This window comes from Macaca mulatta, chromosome X (genome assembly GCF_049350105.2).
Source record: "Macaca mulatta isolate MMU2019108-1 chromosome X, T2T-MMU8v2.0, whole genome shotgun sequence".
Taxonomy (NCBI): domain Eukaryota; kingdom Metazoa; phylum Chordata; class Mammalia; order Primates; family Cercopithecidae; genus Macaca; species Macaca mulatta.
Genome location: NC_133426.1, coordinates 134,885,193 through 134,894,154, shown reverse-complemented (window position 1 = coordinate 134,894,154; position 8,962 = coordinate 134,885,193). Strand labels below are relative to the sequence as shown.

Below are 8,962 nucleotides of genomic sequence, written 5' to 3'. Positions count from 1 at the left end.
AATACTTTTCAAGTGTGATTTTAATGTTTAATGTTTAATTTAAATCTTTAGTTCCTATGAAACTGTTTTTGATATATTACCTAATTTTATTTTTAGCATCATTACTACAGATGGGTAGCAGAGTTTTCTCATACCTTTTATACCAGTTCTACTCAACTATGAGCAATATCTCTCCTTTAAAATCAATTTGTAATTGTGTACTTGTGTTTTTGTGTGTCACAATAACTGAGGGGTGCTACTTACATTTAGAATCTGATAATCAGGAATGTTATATTATGAAATATGTGGTATAATATCACACAAAGAAAATATGTCTGGCCAAAAGTATTAAAACTGTACCAATTCAAAATAAAATATATTCTCACTTTGCTGATTATTATTGTCACCAAAGATAGGTATACAGATGTAGATATAGATTCATAAACTCTCTATTTTGTTCTATCCACTCACACACCTTGACATTGATCTGCTTGGCAACTTCTGACTTGATCTCTCTTGTGTCACATGAGAAGAGAGCCAGGAAGCCATGGGTGTGGGGGTTGATGATGTCGATCTTGTGCAAGGGACATGGTGTACACCTTGCATTTTTGGAGCTTTCCATCTGGGGGCTGCCTAAATTTGGTCTGGGAGTCCATGGGGCTGTAGTTATCGGAGCATGTGAAGGAGTGGCCCAATTTGGAGATCTTGCCCATTGCTTTGTCAATAGTGATCATGTCACCAGCATGGATCTTGTCTTTGGTCAGGGACTCAATCATCTTCTTGCCCAGGGCATAGATGGTCTCCATCTTTTTGGTTTTGATGGTCAGTTTGCCCACCTTGGAGCCCATTCCTGTCACTGGTCTATCAATCTGGGTCTCAACCACTTCTCTTTGGATGATCTACATCTCTTCCTTGAAGCAAATGCCAAAAGATGGCCCGAAAGCCTGTGTCAGTGCCTTGGTCTTGCTCATCTCCAGGGAGATCTCACTGCCAGTGATGGCTATGAACAAGGTGTCAGGTCCCAGGGCCTAGGCCATGCCTAGGGTGATAGCTGTCTTCCCTGTGCCCACCTGACCAGCAATGAGGACTGCCCACTTGACAATCTTCACCTTATGGATCATCTCCAGCCCCACACCAGCTGCTCGCTGTGCAGCAAAGCTGACCCACCTTGCCCTGGGAAGCCTGTTGAGCCTCCAAAGCATCATCCAGCCCCAGTCCTCAGATGCGGGAGTGAACACCTCTATGCTCAATCCTCCTCACATCACAGTTGGGACTTTGGTCACGGTCATCACAGTTGCCATGATAAGTCACCAACCACCAATGTCTTTCCTCACTGTTATTTATTTCGTAGCACATCCTGATTCTTCTCAAATTCATTATTTTGACTAATATCTTTTTCTTTCTTGAAAAAACATAATTTGAGAACCATTGTCTCATATCTTGATCAACCAAAATTATTCTTTGTCTAAGTTGAATAATTAGGCAGTATACTTTCTCATCCTTAAATATCTGAAAATGTATTTCTGCTGCTCTCATAGGTGAATGATAGCTGGGCTGGGCATGTAATTATCTTGTCATTTTCTTTCTCCCCCAAACTCCATAGCCAAGCCATTGTTCAGTTGTTTCCCAGCCTTTGGAGTTAGGGAAGATATGAAAAATAAAAGCAATATTTACTTACTTTAGGGGTAACCTGTTATGATTTTTCTGTGTTCTTCTTGGTTTGTTGGAATAGATAGTTACAGAAATTTTCCTTTTTGATATTAAACGGTAATGTATAGATCATATTTCTTTTCATTAATTTCATCAATTTATATAATATATAGGTATGAAGCATATATATGAATATATTTTGTTAGTTATCAAAAGATAGCTATGTGATTTAGTTATTAAAATATATTACATGAAATAGCTTTAGGCCTTTGAATGAGTAAAACCTGGTTTTGAGTCCCAACTCTGTTGTTTACTAGCTATAGGATATTGGGGAAATTCAACAAAGTCACCATGTTTCCATTTCCTAATCAGTAAAGTAATAATAATAATATCAACTTGGCAGAATTGTCGAGAGGAGTAAATGCATTATAACTTAGCATATTTACAACAGCTCTTGACATGAAAGAACCCCTCCATATAATTTGGTATTTTAAATCCTTTCCTACTATCACATTTTAAAATCTGGTGAATACGTTACTCATCTCCAAAAGGTCTTCCCTGATTTTATTTTGTCCCCCTTTTGTCACTCTTTGCCATTAATTTTTCAGTTTTATACGTATAATATACTATTAAATATAATTAAAAATACACAGTTATGCATTGCAGATTTTTTTAAGGGTTTCTCCTATTTTTGTTTGTTTTGGGTTTATTTGCTTTTGAGTCAATCAATTTCATAGATCATTTAACATCCAGAGGAACTTTTCCTAAGGGAAATAAATTGATAAACTTATGGCAGACGCTGTGTTGCTGCTTTGTTCAATTTTATTCTCTCTTACTATTGGAACTCTCTCAAAGATCTTTACCTAAGTTAATTCTCTGGTGATGGTATGAATGAATACCCTTTGGCAGATACATCTATGAACTCCTTGTAACAAACAGTTCTCCTTGGCTAAACAAGTATTTATATGCAATGGTTGATTCACGAGATGGTGGCTAGTTTCCAGGATTGAGTGACAGCAGTTTTGTTTGAGCCAGAAGAGTGGTCACAAACTGTCAACCCACTCACCATGTTTCATTTGGCTAATGTGTTTTTTTTTTTTTTTCTATTTAAATGCCTTTTAACACTGTATATACTCTCTATTTTTCTACAGTCCCAACTATTTTCTGTTGGTTTCACTCCAGGGTCATTTAACTAATTTTTACTACTTTCCCTGTATTTACTTTTGTTTGTGATTCCTAAGCCAGCTTAATGTTTACGCAGCTGAACCTCAGTGTAAAGATCAGGATTGAAGAGGGGGCACAAAAACATGTCTAAAACTGCCAACCGGGGCATTAATTAATCAATTCATTCAGCAAATATTCATCGAGTATCTTTGTGCCAGAAGCTGAGATAAGTTCTCATAATAGAGTAGTAAACAAAGTATACATATTCATTGCCTCCTCTTGGAGCTTACAGTGTAGTGGAAGAAACAAAATTAGCTTAATCACATAAATGAAAAATTTTAACAGTGGCTTACTATACTAGAAGAAGGTAGAGAATGAAAAGAAAAGGAGGAGGGAGAGACAGAGAGAAATAGAGAAAGGAGAGACATAGAGGGGAAACAGAAAGAAAGAATGAGGAGAAGGCAGAGGAATAGATGGGTGAAGAGGAAAGGAGAAGAATAGGGTGGAGCAATGTCAAAGTGGAACCGTCAACAGGAGACAAAATAGAACTAACAACACCCTCTGAATTTATGGAAACACTTAACAGTCATAGAACATCTTCATGATTTGAGTTCACATACTAAAGGTGATATAATTCTGTACTTACCAGGGACATCAATTACTTTTGACAACCTTGCTGAGCGTCTTTTCCCAACGACCACTTTTCTGTTTCCACTGTGTGTGTGTGTGTGTGTGTGTGTGTGTGTGTGTGTGTGTGTGTGTGTTTCAACACAGAACATTTTTACTGAAAATAAACTGGCTTCTTAATATGGTCACCACATAAGCTTGTGAAAGGACAAGGAGACCTGAAGCAATTGTAGATACTACAACATATGTATTAAAACTTGAAAGCACACAGAAGTGTTACTTTGCCAGCTCATTTTCACTGGGACGCGTGCAGGATCAGAATGAAGATTTACAGTCTATATGGCTTGCCTGGGATGTATTTACCAAAAATAATAGGGCCATTCTCTGTACTCCTGGTCCCCAATCTAGACTCCCTAACAAAAATGAACATATTTCTGTTTGCTATGTTGATGGCTGAAAATATATCATGACCATTGTGAACATAAAAAATAACGTGAAAAAGATGCTATTCTTTTTCACCCTAAAAAGACTAATGTAAAATTGCTTATTTGGCAATTTTTCAGAATTTTTTCATATATATATATATACACAATCCAACTCCATTGCAGTCTCTGAAAGTACATTTGTCTTTTATTTTCTAAAATCTTCCTGTGATAATATCTACCTATCTACCTATTCAAGCCTTTGTACATAATTATTTACCTGAAGACTGGTTAATTATACTTGTCCAAGTGCCGAGAAAAACTTGAATCATAGCTAAAACCTGAAACTCTTTAATTTTTAAAAATATGTTCAAGATGTGGAGATTAAATCTCTACTGTTTTACTTACTAGTTGAGTGATTTAGACCAAAATACCCACTTCTCTGAGCCTCCGTTTTATGACATATTAAATTGAGACAAAAAGGTACCCACCCCATAGATCTGCATGAAGATTGAATATGATGCATGAAATGTGCTTAGTAAACAGCATGACCTGTACTAAATGCTCTAAAAGTCACATTACTCATCAAGGATCCACCTCAATAAATTAACCCATCCATATCTCCTTCTGTAGAAAACACTGCCCATTGTGTACAGAATCTCCATCATATCACCCAAACAGAATATGCCTGACCATGTGAACAACCAATAAGTACTGATGTGTTTGTGTAACTCTTATGGATTGAATACTGGAATTGGTAAACCTTTTAAAAGTACTGTACAATGTTTACCTATGTAACAAAACTGCATGTCCTGCACATGTATCTTGGAAGTTAACATCAATTTTTTTAAAAAGTACTGTGCAAAGATCCCAATGCCTTCTAACTCTAGTGGCTGGGAGCAATTAGCAGCACAGGGCATGAGAGGCTTCAGGGTTTGAAACAATAAAAGATTCCCTGATGAGCATTCAAAAAAATTAAATAAAAGTACTTTTAATATTTTCATTAAAATATTTTAAAAATCATTAAAATGTAATTTAAGCTATTATGATTTTAAAATTTGCTGTTCAGCTGATTACTTTAAAAATGAATTGCCTTTTGTTCATAACCAGAGATAGTTCACTAACTGATTAATCTGACAGTCCAGTTTACCCTCTCTGCTAAGTTCTCAACTAAGCTGGCTCAGTTTAAGATTTCTCAGCCATGAATTTATTGAAGAAGCTTATAAAATTGCTCTCTCATTTCTGTTAGGCCAAAGCTCTATGTCAGGTCTTGCAGCTGCCGGCCCTATTAGGCTCAGCTATCTAACAGGTCTAGACTACAGACCAATGCTTAGTTCTGAAGGTGATCTGGCTAGTATTCAGTCCAAAAGTATTCTGACCAGAATCGATGCCTGTTATGAGGAGTCCACATTCCTGATAGGAATTTGTCTAAACTCCCATAGCTCCTGGTGACCTCTCATAGGCCTTTGCATATGGATACAAATTTAGGTTATACTCAAAAGAGACAGAATTTGCCCTTGGCCTATGTTTATTTTCAGCATAATGGAATATTAATGTAAATTTTCATTAGTCAGATATTTGATAGCATAGCATCTAAATGAATCAGTTACTGTAAACATCTGGAGCTTAAGAATTATAATAGCTGATATCAGTTGGGTGTCCACTATGTGCCAGGCACTTTATAAGGTCTACTTGAATGTTCACAGCAGCCCTTTGGAGTGGAACCATTATTATATTCTGATTTTGCAGACGAAGAAATGATGAATTGGAGTGAATTTCTCAAGATCTGCCCTAGTAATTACTGTAGGTGAAATATTAAACTCAAGTCTTTATGGTTCTGGAACATCAGGTCTGAAGAACAATACTACTCTGCCCAGAATAATAGTTTTTGTTTTACCTGTAACCCTGAAACACTGAAAGACACTAAGTGCTTTTTTTCTAGTTTTTCTGGCTTAGCAGTGTATATCTCATCCCTTGTATAATGTTATGTAATATATTATATTTATTACAATATGATAAGGGCCATACTATCAGTTTGAACAGAGAGATTTCAGAGCACTGGGTGGTGGTGACACCTCCAGTAGAACTGATAATGTGATAATACCAGTAATAATGCTAAGCAAAGAACAGGAGAACGGAGTTCCATTCAGGGAAAATATCATGAACCAAAATCAGAAAGGTATATCCAAGAAGAAGACACGTCTCAGAAAAAGGACATATAATTTGTTGTGGCCAGAGCAGAGTATATATAAAAAATGGAAAGACTAGGGGAAAGATCATAAATTGTGAAGAAGCTTGAATGCTCTATTAACAATGGTGTGTGTGTGTGTATGTGTGTGTGTGTGTGTGTGTGTGTGTGTGTTAGGAGGTGGTGGTGGCTAGAGTCAAAAGACAAGAGGAAAAATTATGAATGATGGCATTATATATATAAACTATCTCTGGTTTACTTCATACTCTGTGGCCTTGGACAAATTCTTTAGCATGTTGAAGCCTCAGTTTTCTACAAATAAATGAGGAAAGTAATTCCTACATCACTCTGTTGTTAAAAAAAATTAGGATTAGATTAAATAAACAAGACACAACCATAATGTATAGAATATAGCTGGTGTACAGAAGTGGTAAATGTGCTTTCCAACCTTTCCTGAACTGATTATTCACTTGATTTGAATATCTTGTTACTCACTTACCTTGGATAGTAGCAATTTATTATATTTGCACATGCAAACCTGTGAATCAAATTATCCTAAGTTGAGTGATGTCTAATTTCTTTCTCTACTCATATGTAGAGTACTCATATGTGTACTACTGTGACAGAGCATGATGAGAACATATTATCTTAAAATAACTCAGAAGTCAAGGCATGGAACTTGTGGACAATTGCCAAGAAAATCATGTCTATGAATACAGATGTGTTTTGTCATTCATTTATTTGGCATTAATTCATTCATTCATCCAATGAGCATTTACCAAATACATACTGTATTCCAGTACCATGCTGAGTGACAGCAATTCAGAGATGTCTAAGATGTGCCTCTTTTCCTCACAGAGTCCTCCCATAGTCTAATTGCACATAACTCGTAATTCATTTCAATGACATAAATCAGAACATTCTCATGCAGTATATTTTTCGTCTCAGCAAACACACATACCCAAACATACACACAACATCCATACATTTTAAGATCTTTGTCAAAGCCCATACAGAATATCTAAAGGTCCTGTGGGTCCATTATAAGTTGTTGTTCAAATTTATTCTTTAAACTAGTCCCTGAACCTCTCAATAATCTCTTTTGAGAACGCTTTTACCATTTTGTCTCTTATAGGGAGGTCACTCTAAGTGCCTTTTAATGTGTGCTGAAGAAAGGGCAGCACAGCTGAAGCCTGATTTAAAATCTGATCTTCTCCCTAATGTCACAAGGACATCCTGAGACAATGGCTGAAAAGCTATGCACCAGTACCCAGCTGGATCCCTGATACTTACATTGGCGGATGCATTATCAACACAGACATTGATTTAGAGTGAATTAAGTAAGCAATTTCCATTTTCCAGCCTACAATTCCATTTTAGCACTAGGAGATATTAATGGTATTGTTATAATAAAATCTGATTGTGTTAAGGAGGGTGCCTGGACAATCAGAGGGAGTCAGAATAGGAAATTAGAGTTTCGAGTTTTGTTCCTATGTCTAGTATGCTGGGTCACCTTGAGAAACTTCCATCATAACTGGGTCTCAGTTTCCAAAAATCAAATTTTACTTGCTGTGTTCCTGAAAGAGAATTTTTGGATAACTGACTTGCTATGTGTAACTCTCTCAAGGTAAGTATATGCAAGGAATTGCTGTAGGTGCAAGATTTTGTAAATTGCTGAAATGAAACACTAGGTTGGCCTTGAAATATACTACTTCTCATCTGTGTAGCCAGCAAACTAAAGGGCAAAGTGAATTACTTAAATGCTCTTATTTCCAGCAGATTGGGCATGGCAGAGGAGGAAGGGAGAGACGAAATCTTATGTATGAAGTCATTGTAAGGCATACAAAAATATTAATATTCCGTAATAACTCTTCTGGGCATACTTCTTCTACCTGAAATATTTGAAATACATATTGCTGAGATTTGATATTGACAAATATTTTAAGCAATTTGTTTGTAACCGAATTTTATCGACCCAAGTTGTGAACACAGTTTTCTTCCTAGAATGTTCTCTTTCGTTTTCATACTTATACTAATAACATAATTACATAGCGTTTTACAGTTCAAATATAAGTCAATTCATTTGAGCTAGTATTATTTTCCTTATTTCACAGATGAAAAATTAAAGCCCAGGGATATTGCTACTTTCTATGATTCCCTAGCTAGGATTAAAATTCTGGCATTCTGCAATCACTGCCAGTGATCTCTCCACCACAGCATGCTGTGTATACTAAACTGTGGCATAGGTAAAGAAAGCTATGGAACCTGAGAGATTCAAAAGATTTTCTCCAAAGGCCTCAAGAAAAAATGTCATTACTGAGGTGAGATACTAGAATTATGGTATTTATTTATATTAAAGAACACTCAAAACACGTAACACTTTGTGTTATTTTTAAACTCATGATGATACCCAAAGTTTCTGAAAATAAATAGCTTCTAACATTTTATTGCAGTATCTTATAGACTCTGTGGGAGGAGTTTCATAAAAACAAGGGCAAACACCTTTGGGAAAGGTTGCATACAATATCCTCTTCTTGGAGATTCATAGAGCACATAGTAAATAAAAGGCTCTGAAAATTCCTGTAAAAAGAAAATTTGTTCAAGCTTGTTAAACTCAGGTTTTCTTTATTTTAAAATCTAACACCTGTTAAACTTCTCCTGGAATGCTAATATTTATGTGAAACACAATTTGCAAAATGGAAAGCAACCTTCTCATTTCTCCTACTAAACACATCACTCCTTTTTTTCTTCCATAGTTATCCTATAATTGAAAACTAAAAGAATCCAAGAAAAATTGATGGTGAATATGGCCATAGTCAATATTATTGGAGTGGAAACTTACAGAGGCCAAGACCTGTTTTACCTTCTATTAAAAAGAGTCTTGCACATCACAGTTGCTCAGTTATTCTAATGACATTTTCATCTTATCGAC

General features: G+C 35.9%; 1 pseudogene; it reads right to left on the bottom strand.

The window, feature by feature from the left end:
- Positions 1–382: 382 nt before the first annotated feature.
- Positions 383–1,280, bottom strand: LOC144338535 (ruvB-like 2 pseudogene; annotated as a pseudogene).
- Between the last annotated feature and the right edge of the window lie 7,682 nt (positions 1,281–8,962).